Source organism: Venturia canescens, chromosome 10 (genome assembly GCF_019457755.1).
Source record: "Venturia canescens isolate UGA chromosome 10, ASM1945775v1, whole genome shotgun sequence".
Lineage (NCBI taxonomy): Eukaryota > Metazoa > Arthropoda > Insecta > Hymenoptera > Ichneumonidae > Venturia > Venturia canescens.
In genome coordinates, this window is record NC_057430.1 from 5,526,886 (window position 1) to 5,552,752 (window position 25,867).

The 25,867-nt window shown below is 33.6% G+C and overlaps 1 protein-coding gene across 1 annotated transcript in view; it reads right to left on the reverse strand.

The window, feature by feature from the left end:
- The window catches only part of Syt7 (Synaptotagmin 7), a 620,424-nt gene extending 599,553 nt beyond the window's left edge, over window positions 1-20,871 (reverse strand). Inside the window, exon 1 of the mRNA XM_043430280.1 lies at window positions 20,267-20,871. The gene's annotated coding sequence lies outside the window, so the exon portion shown is untranslated. The remainder of the gene's footprint in view (window positions 1-20,266) is intronic.
- Between the last annotated feature and the right edge of the window lie 4,996 nt (window positions 20,872-25,867).

Here is a 25,867-nt window from a genome sequence, read left to right on the forward strand (position 1 = left end):
CAATCAGATTAAACGAGATCTAATACAGTCGGAACTATTCGTGCATTTTGACGCGCGTTTACCAATATTTCTAGTATGCGATGCGTCGAAATATGCTGTAGGCGCGATGATTGGCCACATCATGCCAAGCAACGACGAGCGACCAATCGCTTTTGCGAGTGAAACTTTAACTAAAGCACAGATAAATTATCACCACCTCGATAAAGAAGCGTACACCATTATTTATGGCATCACGAAATTTTACGAATATCTTTTCGGCCGGGAATTTATTCTCAGAACAGACTATAAACCACTGATACATATTTTCGATCCCCAAGCGCCAATACCAACCATGGCCACCGCGAGACTCCAGCGTTGGGCGATTTTCTTGTCGGCGTTTAAGTACAAAATAGAATACATACCGGGGAAACAAAATGTGGTAGCGGATTGCTTAAGTAGACTGCCAAACAGCTCAAAAACCGAGGAAAAAGAAAACGTGTGGGTAGATGATGGTGCATATACGTTCTTAAATTTTGTCGCAAAGGAAGGCCTGTCAGTAAATTGGAAAAAAGTACGAAGCTAAACAATGAAAGACGCGACATTATGCCGGGTTAAACGACTAATCGTCGACGGCTTTCCTTCAATTTCATCGACGGAGACAAGGGACGAGCTAAAACCATATATCTCCAGACTAGACGCTTTGTATTTAGATGCGGGATGTATACTGTGGGGTCATAGGGTGGTGATCCCTCTCAAATTACGTTCCGCTGTTCCAGACGAGTTACACACGAGTCATTTTGGGATCGTGAGGATGAAAGCCACCGCGAGATCATTTGTTTGGTGGCCTAAAATTGACGAGGATTTAGAAGAGGCCATAAGAAAGTGCGAACAATGTTTAAGCACGAGGAAAGCGCCGGCGAAAACGACATTAACTCCGTAGGTGGGCCCGACGGCTCCGTGGCACCGAATCCACGCGGATTTCCTCGGACCGTTTTTAAACCGCACGGTCCTGGTGATTATTGACAGCCACTTCAAGTGGCCCGAGGTTTTCGCCATGAGTTCAATTACCGCCGTTAGGACTATCCACATTTTCGACACATTATTCACATCTCACGGTTTTCCCATGCAGATCGTCACGGATAACGGGACGACGTTCACTAGTGAGGCTTTCGAAAATTTTCTGAAGCGCTACGGAATCACACACACGCTGACTCCCTCCTATCACCCCGCAAGTAACGGTGAGGCCGAAGACTTTGTAAATACGTTTAATACTAAGGTTAAAAATATGGTGAACTCGGGATTAACATTTGACGAAGCGGTAAAAACATTTTTATTCGATTATCGATCAACGCCGCATAGCACCACCAACAAAACACCGGCTCGGCTATTTCTGGGGCGTGAGTTACGAACCAGGTTCTCACTTTTGCGACCGCCCCCGACAAGCAACCATGTATGGACGAAACTATCGGATCAGATTCAAGACCGACATGCGAGTCGGCTAACCGACTTTTCGACCGGGGAAGAAGTAATGATTCGGGATTACCGCCCCGGCAAGCCCAAGTGGATCGCAGCGGAAGTCACGAAAGTTTTGACCTCGGGGGTGACATATGAATGTCGGGCAGTCGGAAGCAAGGTCAGTTGCAAGCGTCATGTGGACCAAATCCTAAAAGGGGGTCCGAGACCCACAGCCGGACCTCAAAATGGTCAGGATACCGTACAGAACCAAACAATCGCGATTCCGCGCCAGTCGGTGCATTTATTAGCTAAGAAAAACACTGCGAAATAATAATTAAAACGAAAACTTTGGTCTTAGAATATTACGACGACTGTCTTACGCTATTATACTGTGTTTGTTGATTATACTGTGTTTGAGACGAATTTATTCAGGGGCATATATGGGAAGGATAAGCGGAGGACTTATCCTCTTTGGGTGTGTGTGTCAAATAATTACTAACCAGATAAAAAGGGGAGAGTGTAATGTAATGTACGCTTGTAATCAAGGGGCTGGTCAGAGACAGTAATAAATAGGCCGTTAATATAATCGTGTCGAACCGTTTATTCTAACCTCACTAGATCCCTCATATACTACACCCTGGTATTATTCACAAGATTCGACGTCGATTTTAGATCGGTACAAATTATGTTTAAATATCTGTTAAAAGTACTTGTCCAGCCCATTACTATTAAATTAAATTGTTTAATCAGATAAAAATCAGAGCCCTTCTAGAACTGATGCATCATAAGTATGCGTACAGAGGAAACTGAGAAAGTTTTTTTCAAGAAAGTTAATTAACCTTTTAAGCGGCAATGACGCCATATGGCGCACATTTTTTCTGGTCCCAAAGCGGCAATGACGCCATATGGCGCACATCGATTATCTCGTGATTAAGTCAATCAATTATCACCAAATTTGATACTCGGGGGTTTCTGGGGTCGCTGATTACGAATCCGCTCTCAAAATTTCGAAATTCGAAATGGCGGATCCAATATGGCGGCCGAAAATGCAAAAATTCATTCGAATCGGATAAAAATTGGTACTCGGGGGTTTTCGGGGTCGCTGATTACGAATCCGCTCTCAAAATTTTGAAATTCAAAATGGCGGATCCAATATGGCGGCCGAAAATTAAAAATTCATTTTAATCGGATAAAAATTGGTACTCGGGGGTTTTTAGGGTCGCTGATTACGAATCCGCCCTCAAAATTTCGAAATTCAAAATGGCGGATCCAATATGGCAGCCGAAAATGCAAAAATTCATTCGAATCGGATAGGCATTGGCATTCAGGGGTTTTCGGGATCGCTGATTACGAATCCGCCCTCGAAATTTCGAAATTCAAAATGGCGGATCCAATATGGTGGTCAAAAATCCGAAAATTCATTTGAATCGGTCGAAATTTAGTATTCTTCGGGGTCGCTGATTACGGAGTATATAAATTGAAAATAGAAGATTCTCTATGACACATATGAATTGATCATGTAAAATTTTTGCAATGGCACCTTTCTCTTCATATTGATTTTATATTAACCCTGAGTTTTTCAAGTTTTATATGTGAATAAATGTAACACAAATACTATTCAAAATTGCCCCGTGCATGGTCGGCATATGAGATATTGTTTTCGAATTATAAATTTTGAGGACGGATTCGTAATCAGTGACCCCGAAAACCCCCGAGTACCAATCTTTATCCGATTCAAATGAATTTTTCATTTTCGTCCGCCATATTGGATCCGCCATTTTGAATTTTGAAATTTCGATGGCGGATTCGTAATCGATGACCCCAAAAACCCCCGAGTACCAATTTTTATCCGATTCAAACGAATTTTTTATTTTCGGCCGCCAAATTGAATCCGCCATTTTGAATTTCGAAATTTTGAGAGCGGATTCGTAATCAGCGACCCCAAAAACCTTCGAGTACTAAATTTCGTAACAATCTGAATACTTTTTTTTTCCCGCATTTTGGGCACTATGAGGCGAATTGGTTCTGCCGCTTAAAAGGTTAAATAAAATATTTAAACGAATCCTCCTGTAATGTACAAGAGATATTATTGTGCATCGATCAATGAAAAATATTTTGCACAATAAATATGTTCAAGCTTCTGTTATAACCTCCCAGTGTTCATTGCAATGAGGGTAATTTTTTCTTTTTATTTCGTCCAGCGATCAAATCAAGAGACTCGGTAGAGTCTCGGGACAAGTACATTGACAGCCCTGTCGTCTGCTGGCCCGAGGCTCTTGCCGAGACTATATTTTCTCTGAATAAAACAATTCTATGTGGTGGGGGTAAAATTCGCATGTGATTTTCTTTAATTACGAAGCTCATGAGTTATGTACGGCTTTGAAAATTGAACTTTCAGCTAATTAAGAAGTTCTCTATCGAATGAGCCCAAAATCAGCATGAGCGGTGGCGTAATTGCTGAGAAAAAACTTTGCACGGGCTCAAGATTATGCAACAGTTACCAACACATTCGGGATTTGACGTATCTGTATACGTGTATTCTGGCCGCTACAAACATAGGCACCTTGGCCCCCATGATCACCAATCCCCGGTGAGAGAATTTTCATTGCAACCAATCAAGGGTGAGAGAATTTCTGGGCCAATGACATTCGATAAAAAGTGCAGGGAAGATTGGCGGAAATAAGCTAAGGAGCTGGAGAGCTCGAAAATCACCAGCTGAAGTTTCGCGTCATGTTGACGTTTGGGGTTATGTTATGAAGTGCGTGCGGGATAAATAAAAATAATTTTCGCGTCATCTAATGAAGTGCATATTAATATTCAATTTGTTAAAATTTGTAGTATACTAAACCAGTATAAAAGCGGCCGCGTAAATGTAGTCTGTGATCTGTGTGTGAAAAAGAATAAAAACAATCCGCGATGCATATGTCAACGAAACTTTTCAAGATTTCATTATTTCGTTCAATTGGAAATAAGTGTCAACTGAAATAATCTTTCGATTAAACCAGAGTACGCGGAATATTGTCCAGTGTAAATATATTGTCAGTTGCGTGATTATATATCATGTGTAATAATGTAGTTTATATATACGAGTTCCCTTTGATAGCTGTGTAGTAACGAACCGGCCGGGGTTTGACGTTACGAAGTGCGGGACATATGTAACAAACGTTCGCATAGTTAGTGAAAAATATAAATAAGGCAAATCAGTTTATCAAAAATAGGTCTGGAAGTTGTAAGGAAAAACTTTCGTCAACCTATAACGTCAAATTTTCTTTTTACGATCTGAAATATTAGGATTGATAATTAATAAAACAAGAACACACGGAACTGTTAGTATAATGTGAGAAACTCCAATTGAATAAATGTTTTCTAATTTATTTCTTGTGTCATCATTATTTTTGAATATTCCAATATTTTGCTTCCTATTGAGTTTGGCTCTGCTCCTTCCGATCTTTTTCACTCCATCGGTCTGCAGCAGATTGATACATATTATTAATTCGTTGCCTGAGATGTGTCCTATGATTTTCTACTACTTCTTCATGCTGATTGTGGTAATGGGATTCAAGAGGTTTCCAACTATGATCATCAATCGCACATCAGATTCTCAAAACAGTTTCTGGTCTTGATATAAGTGTAGTTATTCTTTTTCCACTTGGTCTGTCGAGTAATAAATTTTAAAACTTGTTCCAAAAAGTCTTTGGATGCTTTTTTTGCTGATAATATGAAAACTTGAATCTTTGGAATGCGGTAGGCAAAAACAAATTTTGACAACAATACTTATGAAATGACGTGTATGTTGAGTATGATTCCTATTGTGCAAACTGCAAATGTGGAATTATTGGTGAAAACATTCATTACGACAAGTCTACAGGTGCTCAGTTTTGGATGCGATTAAGTATAATGCCTGCCAACATCATATGGAAACCTACAGAATTTCTGAATGCAATGTGCGCTATGTCATTTTAGTGTAACATCATGACTTTTAACAACTTTTCACTATAATACTATAGATTTGGATCATTGAAATACAGCAAAAATTTGCAAACTAAAAAATTTATATATTGTGCCATTCATTTTACTTTTTGACTCTCACTGTAACAAAAATATGAAGTGAAAAATTCATTACAAAAGTCTTCGGTTGCTCATTTATGGATGGATTAAAAATTACTGTCTTCCAAACTCATTGCGCAGATACAATGAATCGCAGCAGATACCTGCGAACTCTGAAATTTCTGTGGATAAATATATGTGCTAAGTATCACGCCCTATCTTTGATTATGGTAATATGTAATGGAACTTGATTCAGCAAGTTTTAAAGTGTTTCTTTTCAAACAGTATTGAAGTTTGTATTACTGCGGTATGGAGCGAATACCTTCTAACTTTGATATTTTTGTGTTGCAGCATGTGTGCCAATCATTTAAATTTTTTACTCCAACCGTAACATGTTATTTCAAAAATTCATTACAAAAGTCTTCAGCTTTACTAATGAACTTAATTCTCCATTTTATAAATTCTATGCTAAATTTCTGAACTTCTAAATTTATTTCTAAATTATCCTGACATGAAACTGTTTACCTCCACAACCAATGCAGGTACGTTAAACGTCTTTGAATCTCATTGCTCTGTTGAATTAAGTACGCTCAGTTTTTTTGCTCTTTGAGTTCTGACATAAAAAATGTTTCCGGGTGCCGTTTTTCGGCAAGTATCAAACTGTAGATAATTGGATCTCAGCGGCCACTTGCAAACTTTGGAAATATATTTCATGGGGAGCACGTTTTAGATAACACGAAAATGTCTAGATTCAAAATGCAAAAGCGACATTTAAATATGGTCAGTTCTGTTGGATTTTTTGTGTCTTGAATTTGATCTAACTTTCACTTGAGTTTTGAAGAAAAAGGATCAAAAATATCTGTTCGATTAAAAAAGTCTCTACATCCATTCTATCTTGGTAAAAATCACCAAAGTCTAAGAATAGATCTATGGCGATAATTTTTCCCATCAAATTTCACGAAAAATAGGTCTTTTTTCGTGGAAACCAACGTTATAAGCTGAAAATCATATCCCGGCCTCCAACCCGCTTTCGACCGTGCTCTTTGGTTCCCCATTGACAAAACATACTAGAGTACAAGAGGAAAAATCGCCAAAGTCCAAGATCAGACCTGTGATGAAATATTTTCAGTACAATTTTGACGAAAAATAGGTCTGTTTTCGTGAAAACCAACGTTATAAGCCGAAAATCATAAATAATTCATAGAAATTTAAACTAAAATGCCTATTGTCATCTGAACATAAATAAGGAATTTTTGAGAAAAAAGACGTGATATCAAACCATAAACTTCCCCTAGGGGAAAAAAGGTTGGGACAAGTACATTGATGGTCCCTCGTTTGCTGATAATTCCATCCATAAAAAAAACTTTAAAAAAAATTTATTCAAAACATTGTAAAAAAATGTATTTAAAAAAAAAATACAAATCAATCCGAAAAAAATTTCACAAATCAATCCGAAAAAAATTTCACAAATCTTGAAAAAACATTATCTTTAAAAAAAAGTAATCTGTATCTATTTTTTAAAGTGTCAAAAGAATCAAATAACAAGTAAAAAATATAAAACCGAAAAATCGCGCTTGAAATCATTTTGGAAACCGATGCCCCATTCTTCTTATTTGATTCGAACAGCTAAATCAATTGAAAAAAATTCCATCTAATTTACGTGCAGCATTATAATTTATTATATCAATTCGAGGCCAAGTATTTTCTAATGAATTGAAAAAAGTTACCACTTGAGTTACGTGCAGCACTAAAATTTATGATATCAATCAGTGGACAAGTATTTTATTAGTACCTCCAAATTTTGACATTATTAAATTGTTCTAAGAAGCTTTTGAATTCAAAGAAATCACATGCAAGCTAGTCATTTCTTACTCTATGGTGGCAGAAACTTATTAGAAAATCGATTCTTTTCAGACTCTCAGGAGCTTCTGGTATTATTCACAATATTCAACGTCGATTGGATCGATACAAATTATGTTTGAATATAAGTTAAAAGTACTTGTCCAGCCCATCACTATTCATTCAAATGCAAATCAATCATAAAAAAACGAAATTGTACGGCAGAATCCGGTAAAAAAATGATTGATATGCGTTTTATTATTAGTTTAATGTTCTTAATAATAGTATAGGGATGGTGCAAGTAGACTACCGCGCCACTAGTGATGAAAAGTGAAAGCTTTTGGGGGTCTTTTATCATTATTGTAGTATTATATATATATTACATTATTATGATTATATTTCCATCAAAGTATTGAAAGTGCTACCCCCAAAAGCTTATAATTTATGACATTAGAGGCGCCACGAGTACTTTCGACCTGCCCTCTATCGAATCTGCACCATCCCTATAGGTTAGTTATACCGAATAAAATTCGTTCGCTGGAAGAATTGAGAAGGAAACGTTGCCGTCATTGCAATACAAACTGGGGAGTAATTTTGGAAGCTTGAACATATTTAACGTGCAAAGTGTTTTTTATTTATCGATGCACAATAACATTCCTTGTATTTTATAGGGCAGTTCATTTCCATTCTTATTAAATTAGTGCAGTTAAAGGAAAATTACTTGAAGATAACTCTCTTAATTCCCTTTGCATGAATATTTGTACTCCATCAGTTCTAGAAAAGCCCTGATTTTTATTTGAACAAACAATTTTAATGGAAAGTGATGGGCCGGACAAGTACTTTTAACTTATATTCAAACATAATTTGTATCGATCCAATCGACGTTGAATATTGTGAATAATACCAGAAGCTCCTGAGAGTCTGAAAAGAATCGATTTTCTAATAAGTTTCTGCCACCATAGAGTAAGAAATGACTAGCTTGCATGTGATTTCTTTGAATTCAAAAGCTTCTTAGAACAATTTAATAATGTCAAAATTTGGAGTTACTAATAAAATACTTGTCCACTGATTGATATCATACATTTTAGTGCTGCACGTAACTCAAGTGGTAACTTTTTTCAATTCATTAGAAAATACTTGGCCTCGAATTGATATAATAAATTTTAATGCTGCACGTAAATTAGATGGAATTATTTTCAATTGATTTAGCTGTTCGAATCAAATAAGAAGAATGAGGCATCGGTTTCCAAAATGATTTCAAGCGCGATTTTTCGGTTTTATATTTTTTACTTGTTATTTGATTCTTTTGACACTTTAAAAAATAGATACAGATTACTTTTTTTTAAAGATAATGTTTTTCTAAGATTTGTGAAATTTTTTTCGGATTGATTTGTATTTTTTTTTTAAATACATTTTTTTACAATGTTTTGAATAAATTTTTTTTAAAGTTTTTTTATATGGATTCTATTCTGTATAAGAACTTACCTATTCTTTTATTGAGAATATTGAACTGATAATACATCGTATTTGAATAAATTTTCAAACGGATTCTGCCGTACAATTACTTTTAACACATATTTGAACATAATTTGTACCGATCTAAAATCGACGTCGAATCTTGTCAATAATACCAGGAAATCCTGAAAGTCTGAGAAGAAACGATTTTCTTCCAAGTCTGCCATCATAGTGTAACAAATTACTATACCTTTGATGTGATTTTTTTTTGGATTTAAACGCTTCTTAGAGCAATTTCATAATGTTAAAACTCGGAATTATTAATAAAACACTTGTCTTCCGAGTGATATAATAAATGTAAGTACTCAAAATCAAGTCAAGATAAATGTACGTAACTCAAATGGTAACTTTTTTGATTCATAAGAACTTTCTCTAGCTCCTAATTGTACCCGTAGGAATGAAGATTCTGAATTATCATTAAGTACTTGGCCTCGAATTGATATCATAAGTTTTAATGCTGGACGTAACTTAGAAAGAAGTTTTTTTCAATTGATTTTTTGAAAAAATTTTATTTTGATTTTTCGTTTTTTTATTTCTTACGTTTTATTTGATTTTTTTGACAGTTCAAAAAATAATTACAGATAAGTATTGTTTTCAATGTAATATTCTTTCAGGATTTGTGAATTTTTTTTAATTGTTCTTTTGAAATTCTTTTTGGTTTGATAATTTTTTTTATGGAATTTTTTTTCACATTTTTTGTGATATGATCAGAAAATAAGGGACCATCAATGTACTTGTCCCAATCTCTTTTCCCTAGGGGAATTTTTGAGATTTTATATCACGTCTTTTTTCTCAAAAGTTCTGCAATCTTGTTTTTCGGGTTACATCAAGCTGAGCTAATCATGCACAATCACGCTGAGTTCAAAAAGAAATAAAAACTATATATTCTACGATCAGAAAATTGAAAATTTGATTGGAGTAATCTTTTAACTTTTGACTTTGCTTTTAAATGTTCATATACGAGACAAAAGTACTCGTCACATCGATATTCATAAAAAAAAAACTAAATGACGAGTCATCAGAAAAAACAGTTTGCAACTTTTAATTTTCATCGTTTTTCTATTTACATTGAAATTAATTAATTCAGATTATTTTGCTGGAAAGTATAGAGGAAGTACAGAATTATACACAATATCTTAGAAATAAATGGCTGTTTCTGAATGAAAAAATAATTCTCTCCTCTTTCGGTAAAAAATCATCGTTAGCAGAACGTCGAAATTATTTCGAGTCATCCACTCGAAGGCTAACATGAAACTACAACTTTTATGTGGAAACATTTTTTTTCAGTCACTGCGAGTTTCCGAGATATATTCATTTGAAAAAAAACGGCATTTTCTGGAATTATGAATTTAAAAATCTGAAAATATTCACATGGAGTGCCTTTTAATAGTACTTTGATATAACCAGTTATGAGGTAGATCTGAGATGGTAAAAAAAATTGGCCGGTTCGACAGAGAATGCCTCATACATAATATCTGAAAATGGTCAATTCTGTTGGATTTGGTGAGTATTAGCTTTTTTTTCTCTGTCTCTTTTTCTGTCAAATTTTGAGGAAATCAACAAAAACATTTGTTTTATTAAAAAGTTTTCATATCTTTTTTATTCGCAATGATTTCATTCAAAAAATTCAAAACAAAGTTATTTATAAATAAGGCGGAAAAATTCTCAAATGATACGAAATATTCATAAACCTTATGGAAAATGATTTTAATCTCACAAAATTGCGAAAACATTCGAAATCGTTGAAAAATTAAGGGAATCATTTCAAACATTTGGAGAATATCAAACCGTTATAAATTGCACAAAACTTGACAAAAATCATTCAAGAAATTTTTTTTCAACATTACATAAAAACATTTAAAAACTTTATTGAGAAACATTTTGTATCGTTTAGAACTACCACAGAAAAAAGATTTGATACCAAACCATAAAAATTCCCTCTCGGAAAGAAGTTTGAACAAGTAAAATGGTGATCGCCCGTTTTCGTATTAAACGTCAAAAAATCTAAATAAAAATTCTCAAATCTCGCAATGAAAATGATTTCAAACCGTAAAAAAATATCAAATATATTACAGTCCCACAGCATTAGTAGATAATATTATCCGCTAATGCTGTTAATTAGTGGATAACATTATCCACCAATTATAGAGAGCTTGTTGCTTGCTGCTATCTTTGCTTTCGTGAGACAGTTCTGCTCCGCTTCGGCTCTTTATGTCATCCAGCTGTTTATTGGTTAAGTAAGGAAAGGTCATGTAGGACTCGCCATTAGTGGATAACATTATCCACTAATGCTGTTAGTGGATAATATTATGCGGTATTTTTGTCGCTAATAAGAGTATTGAAGAGAACTTCAAACATTCAACCCACAAAACAAACATCTATGGTTTAAATTGTTGACTATAATTATTTGTATCCTTACGGCTTTTCATTTAATTAATATTTAATAAGAAATGAAAAAAACATTATTTACGAAAATTTCATTTATTCCAACATGTATGACAGAGCATTCCTTGATAAATTAACCAAATTCTACATTCCACACTCTGTTGATTTTGGTTCTTGAGCAATTAGCTCAAATTAGCAAATTAGCAAATAGCAAATTACACGAAATAAAAAAGACTTTTATATCACGCGGTACGTAAATGCACCTCGTAATATAAAATTTCGTATAACACGCGTACGAAAAACTTTTTCGTCCTAGTGTTATAATGTACTAATTTTACTATTACGATTTTATTGAAAATGTTAAAATTCTTGCCTACTAATAGCTAATATTTCTTCTTAATTTTTCAAAAAAAAATGGATAAGAAGGTACAAGAATATATCGATCTGACAAGCACTTGTAAACATTTTTTCCTAGATTGCTTCAATCGAATTTTCAATTTTCTGATTGCAGAGTATAGAGTTGTCATTTTTATTCTTTGAAGTTAGTTCAATTTTCTAATTGCAGAGTATAGAGTTGTCATTTTTATTCTTTGAAGTTAGCGTGATTGTAGTTAGCTCAGCTTAATTTAACCCGAAAAATAAGATTGCTGAACTTTTGAGAAAAAAGACGTGATATAAAATCCTAAAGTGATATAAAATCCAAAGTTCTCCTTGGAAAAAAAAGGTTGGGACAAGTACATTGGTGGTCTCTTGTTTCCTGATCATATCACGAAAAGTGTAAAAAAATTCCATAAAAAAAATTATAAAACCAATTGTAAATAATTTCAACAGAACAATTCGAAAAAAATGTCACACTGAAGCCTCATTCTTTTTATCTTATTCTAAAACTTAATCAATTGGCAAAAAATTCCATCTAAGTTACGTGTAGCATTAAAATCTATGATACCGATTCGAGGCCAAGTATTTAAGGGTAATTTGGAATATTCATTCTTATAGGCGAACCATCAGGAACTTGAGAGAGTTCTAATGAATCAATAAGTTACTATTTGAGTTACGTACAGCCTTAAAATTTATGATATCAATCGGAGGACAACCGTTTTATTGGCAATTCCGAGTTTCAATGAAATTGTTCTATGGAGCGTTTAAATATTTTTAAAAAAATCACATCAAAGGTATTGCCACTCTATGGTGGCAGAGATTTAGATTAAAGAGATTAGATTAAAGAGATTTAGAAGAAAATCAATTTCCCTCAGACTTTCAGGATCCCCTGGTGTTATTGACAATGTTCGACGTCAATTTTGGATCGGTACAATTTATGTTTAAATATATGTTAAAAGTACTTGTTCGGCCCATCACTTTTAATTTTTCATTTAAATTTTTCATTCAAATAAAAATCAGGGCCCTTCTAGGACTGATGGATCATAAGTATGCATACAGCGGAGATTGAGAAAGTTATTTCTGAATAATTTTTACTTATTTGCGTCAAATTAATAACAATGACGGCAATTTTTACTTCTACTTTCTTCCAGCGAAATAATTCCATATGGTATAAGAACTAACCCATACTTTTATTGGAAACATTAAACGGATAATAAATCGCATTTCAGTAAATTTTCAACCGGATTCTGCCGTACAATTTTGTTATTTTATTCTAGATTTTTATTTGAATGAAGAATTTAAATGAAAAGTGATAGGCCGGACAAGTACTTTTAACACATATTTAAACATAATTTCTACCTATCCAAAATTGACGTCGAATATTGCCAATAATACCATAAGAATTCTCTCATTCTCCCATTAGAATGAATATTCCAAATTACCCTTAAATACTTAGCCTCGAATCGATATCATACATTTTAATGCTACACGTAAATGAGATGGATTTTTTTGTCAATTGAATAAGTTTTAGAATAAGATAAAAAAAATGGGGCATCGGTGTGAAATTTTTTTCGAATTGTTGTATTGAAATTATTTATACTTGGTTTTATAATTTTTTTTATCGAATTTTTTTACACTTTTCGTGATATGATCAGGAAACAAGGAATCATCAAAGTACCTGTCCCAACCTTTTTTTTCCAAGGGGATTAGTTAATCGTGTCATTCTTTCCTACCGTGAATTGTTTCAAAACATAGATTTATTTGAATGAATAATTGATTGAATGTAAATAAATTCCAATAAATTTTTAAAAACTTTTATCAGATAAAAATGTCTAATCCAATATATTTTTGTCATATTTTCTTACATTTAGTTTGGTGGTGCTCTCCAGTCCCTTTTTTTCTACCTCTTTAGCTTACAGTTTATCCATACAAATTTCTATTCATTCTCTGGACTACATGTATGTTGTGTATTTCTATTTCCTCTCATTGAGTTCATCAACATAGTTTGAAGATTTATGACAATAACTCTTGTTCGATCTGATCGGTTGTTTATACACTCGAGTTAAAAAAAAATCTTTTTGCCAAATAAATTCATAGACATTCACTTGAGTGGGTACATGATAAATATGAAAATTCATTTCAATGAGTCATTGGGTGCTTTGTTCCTCGTGATATCAAAATTTGTATCTTGGAAATGCAATGGACACCTCAAGTTTAACAACATGATTAAGCAGCATATATATTGAGTATTTCCACACCATGTTTGCGATTAGCATTATGGGTTGAAAAATTTATGTCCGCAAGTCTACACTTGATCATTTTTGGATACGATCAAATATTTTATCTGCGTTTAACCATGGAGACATACAAATATACTCCATTTTGCTTGCTGCTTCAATATGCACCATATCTTTCACTGGTTTTCTTGAATGTGTCATAATAACTTCCAAAAAAGTGGCTCAGGAGATTCTGAAATGTTTTTCTCAATAGTATCAAAGTTGGTATTACTGGTATACAGCAAGGACTTGTAAACTTTGATATTTCTGTAAAGTGGCCAGTGTGCCAATCATTTCACTTTTTGGTTTCAACTGTAGTATATAAACAAAAATATTTATTACTAAAGTCTTCAGCCGCTAGTAGTTAGGCTATGCCGGTTCTGGACCAAATTGTGGCGAGGGTGGAGCGGTGTGCGGGGGAGCCCCTCGCTATGCTTTAGGGCCTACTACCGGGGCAAGAGGAAAGCCGCGCGCCATACGACCGAATGTAGGGGGGGGGGGGGGGGGGGGCAGCGAAGGGTCAGGAGAGGGAGAGAGAGATGGAATTACTAAAAAAATTATCATACGCCCTTTACAAAAGATGGAAAGATGGAGCCGGTGGTGAGTGTGAGAGAGATGGAATGAACGGAAGAAAAATTGTGCGCGTGCACGCGCGTGTGTGTGTGTGTATATATATATGTGTGCGTGCGTGCGTGTGTGTCGTATGGCATTGCAAAATTCAAACGCTTATAACTCGGAAACGATTTGAGATACAGGGCGACCGTTTTGCACAGATGTTAATCTATACAAGCTCTTCATTCTCTGATAATTTTGTCAGTATTCGTAAAAAATGACGAATCTGACGACGTTTCGAAGTTTTCATAAAAAGGGTGTCGACGCTCTAACTTTCGACAATTTTAAAATTTATTAATATTTTTTTTTTTATAACTAGACTATCATAATAGGAAGGTTTTTATTGAATTTGAGGAATATCGGTTGAGCAGTTTAAATTTTATGACATTTTGAATTTTACGAAAATATGAGTTTTTCAAAAAATCGTTTAACCGCTTCAATTGTTGGAAATTTTGTAAGATATTGTGTATAATTCTGGACTTCCTCTATACTTTCCAGCAAAGTAGTCTGAATTATTTAATTTCAATGTAAATAGAAAAACGATGAAAATTGAAAGTTGCAAACTATTTTTTCTGATGGCTCGTCATTTAGTTTTTTTTTTATGAATTTAAACAAAGAGATAAATTGAAGTTCGAAAAGAAAATTAAAATTTGTAAATTGCTTCCTCAAGATGGTCAAGATGCACGGGGCTCAAGATGCACGACGCTCAAAGCTTACTCTATGAGGCGCTATATTTTTCATTGTGCCTTCTTCATAGAGTAAGCTTTGAGTATCTTGCATCTTGAGCACCGTGCAGCTTGACCATCTAGAGGAAGCAATTTACAAATTTTATTAGAATGCTATATCACAGTGACAAATGGTCGTATCAATATTAAATAAAAATGGAGCGTGATTTCGAGAAGTAATATGAAAAAAAAATTTTGAAAAATTTTATGTTTTTTTTTAAATGCTCGGGCTTGGAATTTTTTTCAAATAAGCCGTGGTATGAATCGGATAGCTTGTTTCTGCAGTTTCACTTTTCTTTTTTTGAAACGTCGATGCGATTATTTTTTGCTGAAATCTTGAACTTCAAATAAAAAAGGGACCCTTTTGTGTTTGATCGGTGATATTGCGGGAACCTATGATCGCACAGGACATTAAGGGGAGTTCTGAAAACTGGAAAGTATGCCTTACAAGGTTTCGCTGCGATATTGATAGAAAATTAATTTTTTCCATCATCGTCATTAATTTGAAATAACAGGAAAAAAGGTAATTTCAGCTTTTTGAGAAAGTCAACAGCTCAAATTGAAATAATCGTGAAATGGCCATTGTTAATCATGACTTTTGCCGCTAAAGGTACCTTCAAAATCTTTGCAAAGTTACATTTCGATCCAATGAACTGTTTTCTCACTACACGGTCAAACTTTTCAAAAAATTAAGGAGTCACGTTTTTTCACTTAAAACACGTCATGTTCATGACTAAAATGGAAAAATAAATTGTTGAGTTTTTTCTACGTTTTTTCCACAGATACTGTAGAAATTTTCAAAAAAAAATTGCGACATTTTTCCTTTCGAAATTTTTTTTTTCTTCAGTTTTTTTTGAGGTCTCAAACACTTGGAATAATTTTGATTTTCAGTCCCGCTGGCATTAGCGTTACCCAGTGCACACCACGTGGAGGCTGCACGGTCAAATTTACGCATCTTGCACCCATTGGTGTGATTTACACCTTGGTATGTGTATGTGTGCGCGCTCACGCGTGTAACATACGATACGACCTTCTTCCACTGCGATATAGCATTCTAAAAAATCACTAAAAATTGGGGAATTTTTTTGCGTTAATGTATGATTAGATTTAACTTAGTTGATCATGTTCACAGTCTGATAACGGGTTACACGTTAAGTTTATGAGAAAATCATATCAGCGCTTTTTTGTAGAGAATTTATTTCCTATAAAAACATGTCTAATAGAATTGTGGGAAAATTTTTTTCAATAGTTTTATTTGAAGGAAACGGAAAAAAAAGTTCTATGTGTTATTTATATGGAAAACAGAAAATCCATTGAGCGTCTCGTACAATCATAATATGGAGCTGTCCTTGCAGGAGAATTTTTGTTGTACCTCCTAGAAACTTTTGAGATCATATGGAAAAAGGGATAAGGACATAGGAATGGAAAATAGTACATTGTGTAACACAGATCCACCCTGCTTCCGAGATGCACACGATACTTTATATAACCAAACCAAGTTTCCGAGCTTTTTCAAGCGTACCGTCGGCAGGCTCGAAAAGTGAGGAAAACTTGGTTGCGTTATATAAAAAATTTTTTTTTGGACTACCCTAAAATCGATATTTTTTTTTCTTTGCATCCAACCGAGATAGGCGAATTAAGGTGAAAAAAAGATCCCCAAAAGAAGAGCTCACCGAAAAATTATTTCGAACAGCGCCTTGCGTTTGAAGATTTTCCATAAAAATAACCCAGGAAACTATAGAGACCGCTGATCATCTTATTATAACCCTCTAGGAAAAAATCACACAAAAATCACAATTATATGTTTTTATAGAAAATCGATTCCCCTTCAAAAAAAGTTCGTAGGGACAATTAGCTCGGAGCAACCGTTTTGATGCTATCGCCGTTTGAAATGGAATCGATAAATAAAAACTTCATTATACTGTGAAAATTAAATTTTTCGTTTCACGAATAAACTTCTTGGTAGTTTTTTTTGTAGAGAATTACTTCCTCTAATAAAAAACCGTCATAACTATTTTAATTTAAAATTTTTTATATAATCACTTATTTTTATTGTTTATTACTTGGTTTTTATAGGATAAAAATGTTTTCACTGACAAGGAAACATTCTTTATTTTTCCCTTCGATTTTAATAATTTCCATATATGTCGAAAAATTTTCTGCATGTCAAATAATCTATTTGATATGTCCAACTTCTTATGCACCCCTATTACATAGGGATGATTCACCCCCAAATATCCCGAATATTTTCCGAAAACAAAAACTCACGTTCTGATTTTAATAAAAAAAACACCATTTTGCAGAGCAAAAAAAAATAAACTTGTCATGTTTTCGGGATTTCCTCGGTTCAAAAAAATTAAGCAGGTAAATACTCAAAAAAAGTCAAATTTTATTTTGGAAACTGTCCCCTTCCGAGTTCAATATTTTTTTTATAGAATATAGCTTATCGAAAAATAGCAGACATTGCTTTTTATTGGCTCAACTTATTCTTAATAGATGAAGTAAATCCCCAAAGTGGAGCATGTTTTCTATCTGCTAAAGTATTTCATTTCCAGTTAGTGAAAAACATTGTTATCCTGTGAAAACTAAGCACGAAATACTATTACAATAATTCCATGAACATTAAAAATATAAGTCATTTTTATAAAAAAATTGATATCACAATAATTATAACAATTTTCTAATAGAAGAAGTAATTCTTTACGAAAAGCTATCAAGAAGTTTGTTCATGAAATGAAAAATTTGATTTTCAGTCTTATGAAATTTTTTTTATCGATTGAATTTCAAACGGTGATAGCACCAAAACGGTTGCTCCAAGCTAATCGTTCCTTAGGACTTTTTTGTAGGGGAATCGATTTTCTATAAAAAGATATACTTGTAGTTTTTGTGTGATTTTTTCTCAGAGAGTTACGATACGATGATCAGAGGTCTCAATAGTTTCCTGGGTTATTCTTATGGAAAATCTTCAAACGCGAGGCACCGTTCGAAATAATTTTTCGGTGAGCTCTCCTTTTGGGGATCTTTTTTTCACCTTAATTCGCCTTTCTCGACTGGATGCAAAGGAAAAAAAATATCGATTTTTTTCCGCACTCCCTAATGTAAATACTAACTGCCCGATGATGAACTGAGACTCTATCCAGACAGTGAGAGACTGAGTTTTCAATGCATAATGAAATATTTTCAGTTAATATACGTAAGACGCTTGTTGGTATAAATGTATCTCGATTTGCGGCTCTCGTACGCTGAAACTATTGATTTTACGGAAAAAGGGTATGCTCATATATTGTAGGAAATTCTCTGGTTTCATTGGTTACATGATTATTTTTACCTTAAAATGAATTGGAAAGGAAATACTGTCAAAGAGCAGTTTTTGGGCGTTATTTTCTCAATATGGCAGCGCAATCGGCAAAAATACTAGATGGCAAAATGAAAATTCGAAACGGGCAGGTCGGAATCTATGAAGTCACTTTTTAAAGATCCCATAAAACCTTCCAGGTAAACTACTAGGTAACTGCACTACAGTAATATACGAGAATCCGTGAATATATCGAGATATCTGTAGTATTAACCTCATCGCTATTGGGGTTTTAAAATTATTTTCCCTGTTAAACGGAAATAATGTGTTTTTTCCTCTAATCAAAAGGTAAAATTAAAAATTTGAGTGGAAAAAATCACTAACACAGTAATAAACGTACTATGGGAATCCATGAACATATCACGATATTTGTGGTACTAACCTGATTGATACCGCGACTCTTGATCATTCTCTCCGGCAATAGAAAAAAATTCGTTTTTTCACTAATTAAAAAATTAAATTCGAAATCTGAGTTAAAAACACCTCTAACACCGTAATAAATGCACTATGGGAATCGAAAAAACATCTGGGTTAGCTCTAACATCATGGTCACTATATAGCATTCGGAAGAAAATTACATAGGTACATGGAATATATCACGAAATCTGTATGAATGACCTCATTATCCGTCATTATGTAGCATATATCAAACGGAAGAAAAATATATGGGTATATTGTATACTCATATATTTTTCTATACAGTCTATATACAGACTGTATACCTGACTATACAGTCAGATATCACGAACGTATATACGTATATATAAATGATATGGAACTAGAATACCCCTAGTGGCACTAAACAAATAAATATGAAAAATGTTTGCGAAAAAACACAATTTTTTGAAGAAATTGAAAATTAAATAATTAGTATCTTTCGAATACGTTAAGCAACAGAATTGCAAGAAATCGCGATCGACAGAATAAAAATGAAAGCTACGTAAACTTGTGTTTACATCCTATGAACTTTTGTAATCATTTTTTTATTAAGTAAAGAACATTTCAAAACAATTGGAAACGCGATCGCTCTTTTAAAGAGTCTCTGGGAGCGGTTCACTTAATGTAAATGTACTTGTCTTGAGTCGCTGACGTGATTCTAGATAAATATTTTTGAGTTTGAGATGGTTTAGCAAATCAAATTCTTCACTTGAAAAAATTAAAAACAATGCTGACCTAGTTTTCTTTTTTATTCTGAAAGAGAAACAACTGAATGAGCAGAGAAAAGTCACTATGTAAAGTGCAGCAGTAAAATTTATAATATCAATCTGATGACAAGTGATGAACCAGATAAGTACTCTTAACACGTGTACATAATTAGTTTTGAATCAATCGAAATCGAATTTTGTGGATAATATCAGGGTATTCTGAAAATCTGAGATGAATCGATTTTCTCATATCTTTTTTCAACCAAAAAGTAACACACGATTTCACTTGTAATGTGATTTTTATTTGGATTAGCAATTGTAGTGTAACAGAGGCCTGTACCACTGATTTCTCATGTGCAGGTGTATATGGATGTGTGGTGCAATAATAAAAGTTTCTGAAAAAATCTACAGTATAAGTATCTGCAATCAGCTAGGAAAACCCTGTGTTGCCATTTGGCAAAAAATATATAAATAGTCGGTCTCATTATGAATTTACAAAATTTTTAAGTGAATGTCCTAACGGAAATTTATGATTTTCATTCAACATTGACTTACCACTGCCCTGTGTATTTTCGGTTTCCTCCACAAACGTAAGCTGATTGATGTAATGATTTCACATTCAAAGTTGATGTAAAATTTTATTCAATTCCGAGAACAATTTCACCTTTCCTTTTTAATAAAAAAAAACATAAGTATGTCTATAATATAACAGTGTGGTCACAAAAACATAATTGTTACACTATCAAAAGTCACCAAAGAATGCACTTTCGCTGGCACATTTTCACCACATATGAATCGTTAAGAATATCTATATACACGATTAAAAGTAAACACAAACAATTTTTCGAGCTTCTAACTATCGAAGCTAAATAAGGCTGAAAGTTTGTGATTACGACTTGAGGGGAAAAAATGCTATTGGACAGAGCTTTAAAACGAAGAGTTAGTTATTCATTTGTCATTTCCCTCACGAAGGACGATAAAATAATGCAATTGATCCTTGAAGGAAGACATTTGTCTTTCTGAATCTTTATTTCCACCGCATACTTCCATGAATTTTATCCACTGATATAATGAACCAGAAAAGTCAAAGGATAGAATGAGATTTGCTAGTATGTGTAACTTGTGGAAAAGGATTTCCAGGCAACCGCGTGGCAGCCGGAGACGCGTCGCACTGCTGCTTCGTGGATAACTGAGCCCCCACCAAATTCCCACCAACCCACCCTGCCTCACTCTGTTTGTCACTCTCATATCTCCTTCTCTCTCTCTCTCTCTCGTCTTTTCATTATCTCTCTATTTCACGTTTCGCTCAGCAAGGGGTCGCGCAAGCTTTCTGTTTCTTCTCTGTTTATCTGCCCCTATGAAGCATAGGCTTCGCGAAACGTTGCCTTTCTCTTGCAAGCACACGACCCACATACACGTACATGTACGTACGCGTGTGAAGTTTATGAATATGTGCTAGCACTATTAGCTTTTATACCACTCGGCTATGTACGGATATCGTACCCTGATCGGCTCTACGAGGGTTCTTTTTTTTTATTAACTCCGTTTCATCAATATTACAGAAATCCTGGTATCAAATCTATATGTGATATCAGATATATTTGATGCCCTTAGTGCCATAAAATGATCGATTACGTTAATATTTTTTCGGCTAAAATGGGTATTTTCACATCTAATGTCACAAAACAAAAAAGTCGAAATAAATTCTTCTGTATATCCCTTAAAAAAAACAATAATCTAGTGATAACATTTTGATTTTTTCATTCATTTCTCCGTAGTCACACATTTCAGCAAAAACTAGTAGTACGAGAGTCCACGACCAAAATTTCGGTCTCATAGCAATACGGCTAAAACCGCATCAAATCGATAGCCACGGTTGTCCTGAACTCAAAAATACCCATATCAGAGATTTTCCGCGTAGCGTTTGATCTGACCGAATTTTCAAAAATGTCAAAAAATTAAGCTGATGTGTTTTATAGCAATATGTCTGATTATTGGAAGATAGTTGAATGATAGCTCTAAGATACCGGAAACATATTTTTCAGATGTTAATAGTGTCGCCCGAACCCGGAGAATCACTTAAAAAAAATTAGAAATGAGACTAAAAAAAAAACTCATAGCAATACGTCTGAAAATCTTGTTTATAAGTAAATGTGCGTTAGTTGGCGCTAACAAAATATTTTTCAGAAGAAAATGTTGTCGCATTACATTTCGAGAACGTTTTAAAAATGTCAAAAAAATTTACCGACTTGTTTTATAGTAATATTTCTGAAAACTGTTGCGATTCTTTTATCACAAATTTCACATCATATATAAATCAACCCCTCTTTCGTTAATTTTATTTCTACTTCCTTTTCATTTAATCATCACAACTAAATTTTTTTAAAGTCAGACAAAACTTATTTTCAACTTACATCAATTTAACAATGGTTATATGGATTGATGAAAATAAGCTCCTATACCAACGAGTATACGTATTATAACTTGCTTGACAAATTGAATTAACTAGGAATGCAAATAAAAAAGTTTTATTCCGTATAACTTTCCCAAAGGCCTCGTGTTGTTTTTATTGATTTAATTTTCTATGCAAATTGCATGAATATAAATCGTTTTGCAAATCATATGGATGGTTTTTTTTCGAAATATTTTCGAACAGTAAATCATTTGCAGGATGAGCTCATAAAGACAGCGATCATATAAGTTTTTATAACATTTCAAAGAATGGTTGAATTACAAAGAAGATCACTGCATTGTCATTATAGAAACTATTGATGCTAATCAAATTAACAATAGTGCCCTAAAAAAACCTACGATATAGAGTAGATTTGTTTAAGAGGATGGATCAGTTGGTATATCGCAACCGTGAGTGCGAGAGAGATAGTTGCAAATTTCGAAATCGAAATTCTTTGACACAGTGTGACCGATTAAAAAAAGGCTCTGTCAGTCGATTTTTGCCATCGTTCTGCGTAGGCTGACAAAGCCTTTTTTTAATCGATCAAACTGTATCAAAGAATTTCGATTTCGAAAATTCCAAGTGAGATTAGTCGACTGATCCATACTCTTAATACCAGAATGACGTCAATCGGTGACAATATCAAGAGACTCGGTAGAGTCTCGGGATAAATACATTGACAGCCCTGTCGTCTGTTACTGGCCCGAGGCTCTCGCTGAGTATACTTTCTCTGAATAAAACCATTCACGGTGGTAGGGGTAAAATTGGCAAGTGATTTTTTTGAAATACGAAACTTTTGAGTCATCTGTGGCTTTGAAAATTGAATTGGAGATTAATTAATAAATTCTCTTTCGATTCCACCCAAAATCAGCATGGCGTAATTGCTGAGAAAAAACTTGGCACGGGCTCAAGATTATGCAAAAGTTACCAATGCATTCAAGAATTTGTGTTTGTATATTATAACACCATCAAAAGCACTTTGATGCTCTCGAGTTTCTAATTGGATGGATCTGACGACATCCATTTTTAGATGTTATGATTGGTTGTTGATGATTGAAGATCTAACAACATTTTAAAACGTAGCACGGCAGCACAGCAAACATAATTTCGATCGAAAGACGAGTGTCAGTGTATAATTAGTTGTGATCGTAAAAAAAAGTACAGTTAATAACTGAGCGAATAAAAGAAGAAACAGACGTTTCTCAGAAATTACAGTTGCTTTGTGCAGTTATCGTAAAATACATAGATGGCACATGTGTGAGATTTCACCTCATGTTGACGTTTGAGGTTATGATCCTCAGAGTGCTGTTGTTGCGTACAGAGTGTAAAAAAATGAAAATGGTTATTGCAAAGTGGAAGGAATCGATATTATTAATGACGTGACTAATTAATGTTGAATAATAATTATAATAATGAGGAAAAAGATGTTCGTTCATTATAACCTCTCAAACGTTCTTTTTAAACAGAAACTTTATGTTGTGTAATTACATTCAAGAAAAAATATGCGTGCTGGTTGTATGTAAATGAATTCAAATAAATTTTGGAAAACTTTGATCAAGTAAAACTGTCTAATTTGATGTATTATTGTCATATTTTCTTTTATTTAGTTTGCTGTGTCCACCGGGCCCTTTTTCCCACCTCCTTAGCTTACAGTGTATCCATACCAATATCTGTTCATTCTCTAGATGATATATGTGAGATATGTGTATTTATATTTCCTCATGTTGATTTCAACTAGATAATGTGAAAAATTTATAACAAAAAGTCTTAATAATTGCTTGTTTATACACCCGAGTTTTAGAAAAATCTTTGGGCTATGTAAATGCATAGATATATTCACTTGAATTGTTGCATGATGAATGTGGAAATTTATTTCAATAAGCCATTTTGTGTTTAATTTTCATGATATCGAAATTTGTATCTTTGAAATGCAATAAACACCTCTAAAGTTCGACAAAGTGATGAAGCGACATGTATATTAAGTATTTCCACACCATGTTTGCGATTGGCATCATGGGTTGAAAAATTCATGTTTGTAAGTCTACGCATGATCATTTTTGGATGTGATCAAATATTTTGTCTGTGTATAACCATGAAGACATACAAAATTACACCATTTTGCTTGCTTCCACGTGCATCGTATCTATCACTTTGTTTCTTGAATGTGACATAATAAGTTTCAAGAATGTGGTTGATGTAATTTTGAAGTGTTTTGCCCTATAGCACCAAAGTTTGTATTACTGGTATGCAACGAATACCTATGAACTTTGATATTTCTGTGAAGCGGTAGGTGTGCCAATCTTTTCACTTTTTGGTTCCGACTGCAATATATAAACCAAGATACATGAAACAATTTTGAGTTCTGTTTACTTTGAAGTGGGCTGTCTTTTTTCCATTTAGTTTTAGCATAATTAGTTTTATGAATCGGTGGAAATTTTTTCTATCTGTATCAAAATGTAGATGAATAAATCGCAGCGGATACTTGCAAACTTTGAAAATTTTGTGTATTGGCATGCGCGCTAGGTATTAGCACTTCCTATTTTTGATTATGAAATATGGTTACTTACAAATAATAAAAATTATAGAAGAATTATAGAATTTCGATATGGATTACTAATAATAAATAATTCATAATAATGATAAATAATACAAAAAGTCAGCGATGGCCTATTTATGAATGACATAAGAAGTTATGTATTCAAAAGACAATGAAGATTTTAATGAATAAGCAATTCTGTTGGTCTTGACGCACTTCATACGTTTTCTTTTGTCCGGTTTAACCTCGGTGACTACATGCAACTTAGTTTTGTTCACTTTGAAGTGCGCTGTCTTTGTTTCTTTTAGTTTTGGCATAATAAATTTTATGAATCGGTGGTAATTTTTTGTGTCTGTATCAAAATTTAGATGAAGAAATCGCAGCGAGTATTTGCAAACATGGAAAATTCTGTGTATTGACATGCGAGCTAGGTATTAGCACTTCCTATTTTTGATTATGGAACATGGATACTTACAAATAATAAAAATTATACAAGAATTATAGAATTTCGATATGGATTACTAATAATAAATAATGCAAAATAATGATAAATTATACAAAAAGTCAGCGATGGCCTATTTATGAATGAAACAAAAAGTTATGTTTTTAAAATGCATTAATTAATAAGCAATTCTGTCGGTCTTGACGCGCTTCATACTTTTTCTTTTGTCGGGTTGAACCTCGGTGGCTACATGCGGAGTTTAAAAATTTTGTGCATCGACGTGGGTGCGTCAATTTTCTATCTCTGGGTATGATTATATATACGAATAGAAAAAAATGCTTCAAAAAGTTATTGGGAGTACATTTTTTAATGAAATAAAAATTGCTAGCATTAGAATTCAATATACATATCTGAAAATTGCGAATTCTGGTGGACTTGTTAAGCATTATGTATATTTTTTTCTCTCTCCTTCTGTCAAATTTGAAGGAAAATCAATCAAAAAATTCGTTTCATTGAAAAATCTTCATATCTTTTTTATTCACAATGATTTCATCAAAAAAATAGAAAATAAAATTTCTAAATGACGGGGGAAAATTCCACAATGATACAAAATATTGATAAACCTTACGGAATATGATTTTAATCCCACAAAATTATGGACCCGTTCGAAATGGTTGAAAAATTGAGGGGATCACTTCAAACATTCGAAGAATATCAAACTGTTAT